The 6,145-nt window shown below is 47.1% G+C and overlaps 1 non-coding gene across 1 annotated transcript; it reads right to left on the bottom strand.

Annotated features, from left to right (window-relative positions):
* Positions 1–2,369: 2,369 nt before the first annotated feature.
* On the bottom strand, positions 2,370–2,441 carry TRNAA-UGC. The gene has a single exon. It is a non-coding gene; the product is annotated as a tRNA-Ala (tRNA).
* Positions 2,442–6,145: the final 3,704 nt, after the last annotated feature.

Raw genomic sequence — 6,145 nt, 5'->3', positions numbered from 1 at the left:
GTAAGACAAGGCTTGTATATGTGGATCCACATGATTATATATAACTGAAGGTCATTCAGTAGACTCAGTATAGTTGTTATTCACTGTATTGATTTGGGGTCTTTTGTTGTTGGTTTTGTCACACACCTTTCCTATAATCAGGAGCAGTAATGAAAATTATTCTGCTATTCACGAGGTCTCGGGAGAGAGGGGGGAGGGGAGGGGGAGACTGGGAGGGAAAGGCAGTGAGGGGGCAGGGCTAATTTGGCGGGGGCATCACCCTTAAATCCCCCCCTCCCTGTGGCTACAGGCCTGCTGCTATGACAACCTCTCTTTTGTCATCCAGGCTCTGTGCATTGGATTTTCAGGAGCTCTCCAAGGTCCTGACCAGATCCAGACTTATTAAGCTTGAGGTGCCATAACGTATGCCTTCCAATCGTATCAGAGTGCCATTATATTAAATTGTTTTATAAAATACTGGCAATTTTATTTATGTTTTCTGTTTATGTTGTTAAATGCCTCAGGGCCCAATGGCTGGGGGAGGGGTGGGATAAAACATCTAAATTAAAAAAAAATACTTTGGAACTCTGCAAACTGTCAAACATTGCAGAATAAATTATACACAGTGAATCAAACAAGTCAATATTATTTGGGCAGGTGGTGGAATCCTGTTCTCCTTAGTGCTGAATTTGGATCTCCTTAAACATTTTTAATGTTTAAGACTCTGGGCTGGACCCATAGTTGAGTAGAGGATTCCTTCCATGACCAGAACACCTTCTGAGAGGACTTCTTCCATGAATGGAAGGCACCTTTGGATTCAGTCCCATGGTTTGGATCCAACCATCACATTTATTATGGTGTATATTTTCATAAATCTACCAAGGGCTCAGAGGCAGCTCATCTCCTTTTGCTTGCAGAAGGTCCCAGGTTCAATTCCTGGCATCTCCAGTCTAACAGATTAGGTGGTAGGTGATGTGAAAGACCTCTAGTGGAGAGCCACAACCAGTCAGGGGAGATAATACCGACCTTGATAAACCCAATGGTCTGACTCAGTAAAGAGCAGCTTTATGTTTGTGTGTTAAATAGATGCATGAAGCATTTCACTCAGTGCACAGAAGTATATAAACACAAGGATACGAGCAGGAGAAGAAGGGAGAGTTATTTCAAAAAGAGGACCAGGTACCTAGCATTCCAAGATGGGAGCATATTATCTTCCATTGCAGGGCACAGATGAAAACAAGATCCAGCCCTCAGACTGGTGGACTGCAAAGGTGAAGAGCATACATTAATCTGTAAGGCGGGTCATCTGCTTTTCTGGAGTGAGCTAGCCACTCCTGGTTCATACTGAGCTCAAGTCTGAAATCTCAGATCTCCTCCTGAGCCAGTGCTGGGGCTACAGAGAAGGGGGTTTTGTCGCTTTTTTGCCACCAAGGCACAGCCGACTTATGGTGAAACCTTAGGGCAGTGATGGAGAACCTTTTAGAGACCGAGTGCCCAAACTGCAACCCAGAACCCACTTATTGATCGCAAAGTGCCAACACGGCAATTTAACCTGAATACTGAGGTTTTACTTTAGAAAAAACAACCCATACATTAACTTAAGATGATCCAAACAAAGTAAGGAAAGCAATCCCAAATGCTTTCATTTACTTAAAATTATTTGGCAGAGAATTCGACACTTTAATGATGGTCTGGGCCTGGCTGGGGCGATGGCACGCGTGCCCACAGAGAGGGTTCTGAGTGCCACCCCTGGCAGCCGTGCCATAGGTTCGCCACCACTGCCTTAGGGTCTTCAAGACAAGAGACCTTCAGAGGTGGTTTGCAATTGCCTGCCTCTACACAGCAACCTTGGATTTCCTTGATGATCTCCCATCCAAGTACTAAGCAGAGCCGGCTCATCTTAGATTCTTAGATTAGGTCAGAATGAAGACAAATTAATAACATTTTTTTTAAATCATCATCATCAGAGATTACACAGAGGCCTAGCATGAAACTGCCCCCACTGAATTGAACCATTGGCTCATCGTCAGTATTATCTACTCAGACTGGCAGCAGCTCTCCAAGTTCTCAGGCAGAGGTCTTTCTCATTACCTACCGCCTAGTCTTTTTAAGTGGAGATACCAGGGATTGAACCTGGGAACTTCTGCATGTCAAGCAGATGCTGTACCACTGAGCCACTGAGCCCCTCTCTATGGCTCTCCAGGGTCTCAGGCAGAGGTCTTTCACATCACCTACTGCCTACTCCTTTTAATTGGAGATACCGGGGATTGACCCTGGGACCTTCTGCATGCAAAGCAGAGGCTCTACCACTGAGCTATGGCCCCTCTCTATGGCTCTCCAGGGTCTCAGGCAGAGGTCTTTCACATCACCTACTGCCTACTCCTTTTAATTGGAGATGCCAGGGATCGACCCTGGGACCTCCTGCGTGCAAAGCAGAGGCTCTACCACTGAGCCACAGCCCCTCCTCAGTCACGCTGTTTTCCCATGAGCCAAACAATGTTCCCAAGTATAGCCAGATAACTTTCCTCAGAAGCAAGCCTCAACTTCAAATAATCCATGATGCTGCTGTCTTCCTTCTGTAGTTAATCTCTCCACCACGAGGCACTCCGGGAATGTGATAGCTGTAAAGAGTTCCGAAATGAGAGAATCCCAGTTTTGACCACTGTAAGAAATAGCTTCCAAATGATATTCATGAGGAGGCTCACGGAGCTATCAAGCCCTCCGACAGGAGGGTACGCTTCGCAACACTTCGCAACAGGGGAGGGGGGCAGATGCCAGAAACCCCTGTCAGCCGCCGTTCAAATTACAATGACTTTGACAACAAAATAATTGGGAATTTGCAGGCCGCAAAGACTTTGGATAGGCCTGCCTTATAATTAAATCCACACTGCTCCGAGAGACAGTGCCCAGGCTGTGGCGAGACTTTGAGGTTAATAAGAAGATTTTGGGTTTTTTAAAAAAATCAATCTTTTCTTTTATAGGAAGACGGTGCCGAGATTGGAGACGGAAGAGGAGAGAGAGAGAGAGAATATGTGTCTTGTGCTTTCTTGCATGAAATATGAGGATGGCAGCTGCAGAAATTTCACACAAGCCGAATCCTTAATAATCAAGCGGCTTGATAGCCCAGCCAGCGGGCCTTGTGGTTATCTAATCTGGAGGAGATAAAGGCATGAATGAGCTCTGCACCGCGAGCTCGGAGAGGAATACAGAGATGGGAAAGTGCTGTCATTTGTCAGTGGGCAGCTTGGAAGGTGTTTTATTTCTCCCTTCGGAGGAAGTCGCTGGGTCTCTGCGAATCCAGTTTGCAACCCAAAGCGGTTTGAGGAGGCAGACTTTAACGACACCCAGATCTCTTCATGATCTGGAATGAGAGATGCTCAGATAGGTCTGCTGGGAAGCCACATCCCCGGACAGGACACTGAAATTACATGACTGGACCCCAGATGTGTGATTTCAATCTAAAAGTCATGGGAGAATCACAGGAATTTCAGACAGATGATATAATCCGGAAGAGGAGCGGTTCCCAAATGGTTTCTGATCTGTCATTTCAGACAGAACCATTTTAGAATCAGTTCCCTACCGGAATATATTTGTAATTTCACACACAAATGCTTCTGTCTCATTTAGGAAATGGGGCTGAAGCGTTTTACCTATCAACCTGGGGCAAGTGATGCTCTGTCTTCTTGGTGCTTGGGGGGGGTCAACAGTGGGAGGGCTTCTAATGTCCTGGCCCCACTGCTGGACCTCCTGATGGCACTTGTATTTCTAGCCACTGTGTGACACAGAGTGTTGGACTGGATGGGCCTTTGGCCTGATCCAACATTGGCGTCTCTTATGTTCTTATTAACCGCTTCCAAGTAGTCTTCAGTTTCCTCTCCCAGTTCCGATGCGCTTTTCCCCACCGTTTTTCGCCCGCATGGGCGATCAGCTTTTTTTTAACGTTTGCTTTAGAGCGCTATAGCGCTATAACATTATAATGAAACAGCATTATATCAACTCCATTGGAATGCCTGGAGTGTTGTGTTACAGCACTATGGCGCTATAGCGCTCTAAAGCGAACGTTAAAAAAAAGCCAGAGATCGCCAGGACGGGCAAAAACCGGCGGGGGGAAAGTGGGAGAAAGCGGTGCAGTCTGAAATGGCAAATTTCAGATCCAGCTCTTTACCAGAAGGGGAAAGCCATGTGTGAAATGGCAGCCCTATACCGGTTTACTCCACGACGGATCAAAAATGGCTTCAAAACGGGTTAAAAGGGTAATGTGAAATTCCTCACAGTGTTCCCTTTAAGCCAAGTTAGTGTGAGCTAGCTCACAGTTTTTTAGCCCCTGTCTCACACATTTTTGTCTTAGCTCAGAGGGGATGGCTCCAGAGCAAACTAATTCATGCCCTAGTCGAATCTCTTGCTCACAACCTCTATGCCAGTAGCTCACAAGGTAGACTCCACAGCTTAGAGGGAGCATTGGTCACCAGGCAATCGTCCTCTCTCACTCCCTCACCCTCAGTAGCTTGAGGAGCAGGAGAAAAATGGAGAGGAGGAATGGCATTGATGGTAATGCTCTAGGACAAAGGTCCCGAACCTTTTTGAGCTTGTATGCACCTTTGGATCTCTTACATACAGCGGTGGGTGCAAACACAAAATGGCTGCCATGAGAGGTGGAGCCAACCACACACAGAGACACACAGAGAAAGCAATAATGGGTTTAAATTAAGGGCGGGAAGGTACTGGTTGGATCTTAGGAAAAACTGTTTTACAGTCAGAGTCATGCAACGGTGGAATCAGCTGCATTGGGAGGTGGTGAGCTCCCCCTCACTGGTGGTCTTCAAGCAGCGGCTGGACAAACACTTGTCAGGGATGCTCTAGGCTGGACCTGCATTGAGCAGGGGGTTGGACTAGATGGCCTGTATGGCCCCAGGAGTCATGTATGGTTGTGATAGTTGAACTATAAGGAAGGCCGAGCACTGAAGAATAGATGCTTTCAAATTACGGTGCTGGAGAAGACTCTTGAGAGTCCCTCGGACTGCAAGGAGATAAGGGAGCACTTGCTGGAGAATATCCCAATGCTTCGAAAGCCTGAAGGTAAAAAGAAGAAGGGAATGGCAAAGGATGAAATGGTTAGACAGTATTATCGATGCAACGGACATGAAATTAAGCAAACTCCGGAGCATAATGGAAGATGGGAGGGCCTGGTGTGATGTGGTCCATGGGGTCGAAAAGAGTCAGACTCGACTGTGGGACTGAACAACAACATGGCCCCTTCCAACCAATGCTCCCTCTAAACTGTGGAGTCTTGTGAGCCAAAATTCTACTTTGTGAGCTACTGGCATTAAAGTTGGGAGTGAGCCATTTGGCTACTGCATCAGTTAGTTTGCTCTGGAGCCATCCTTCCTGAGCAAAGACAAAAACGTGTGAGCCGGAGGCTCAAAAAAACTGTGAGCTAACTCAGCTTAGAGGGAACACCGCTTCCAACTCTGTGATTCTATGATTTTCAAATGCAAGGGACCAGAGTAGTAGTTTAAAAAAATACAATGGGAATGAGAAGTGAGAGAAAATATAACTAACTCTGTGGTGGCAGCTGCTGCCAAAACAACATTATCTTCATCTATGTAGCCAATCAGATCTCCAGTAGCCAACCAGAAGCCCTACTGGGCAATGCCCTTGACCACTTTCTAAAATTACTTGTGGGCACCAGGAAAGGTGTTGGCAGCTGCCATGGCACCCACAGGTAACACACTGAGGACCCCTGCTCTACGCATTCCCCCTAGGCTGTGTGTGGTCTTTGTGAGGGAGATTAGGGAAAATTTCTAGCATGTTGCCAGGAAGTGACCTCACTTGCAAAATGGAGGAGGAGGAGGAGGAGATTGGATTTATACCCCTCCCTTCACTTGGAGTCTCCGAGCGGCTTACAAACTCCTTTCCCTTCCCCTCCCCACAACAGACACCCTGTGAGGTAGGCAGGGCTGAGAGAACTCTGACACAAACTGCTCTTTTTCAAGGACAGCTGTGCCAGAGCTTGTGACTGACCCAAGGTCACATCAGCAGGTGCAAGTGGAGGAGTGGGGAATCAAACCCGGTTCTCCCGGATTAGAGTCCGCACACTTAACCACTACACCAATGCTGCTCCTCGGACACAGGGGACCCTCAGGAATGGCATGGGGGCACATTGAGG

The sequence above is a fragment of the Gekko japonicus genome, unplaced genomic scaffold (genome assembly GCF_001447785.1).
Source record: "Gekko japonicus isolate JY-2015 unplaced genomic scaffold, Gekko_japonicus_V1.1 scaffold2472, whole genome shotgun sequence".
Classification (NCBI taxonomy): Eukaryota; Metazoa; Chordata; class Lepidosauria; order Squamata; family Gekkonidae; genus Gekko; species Gekko japonicus.
This window is presented reverse-complemented; position numbering and strand designations above follow the sequence as displayed.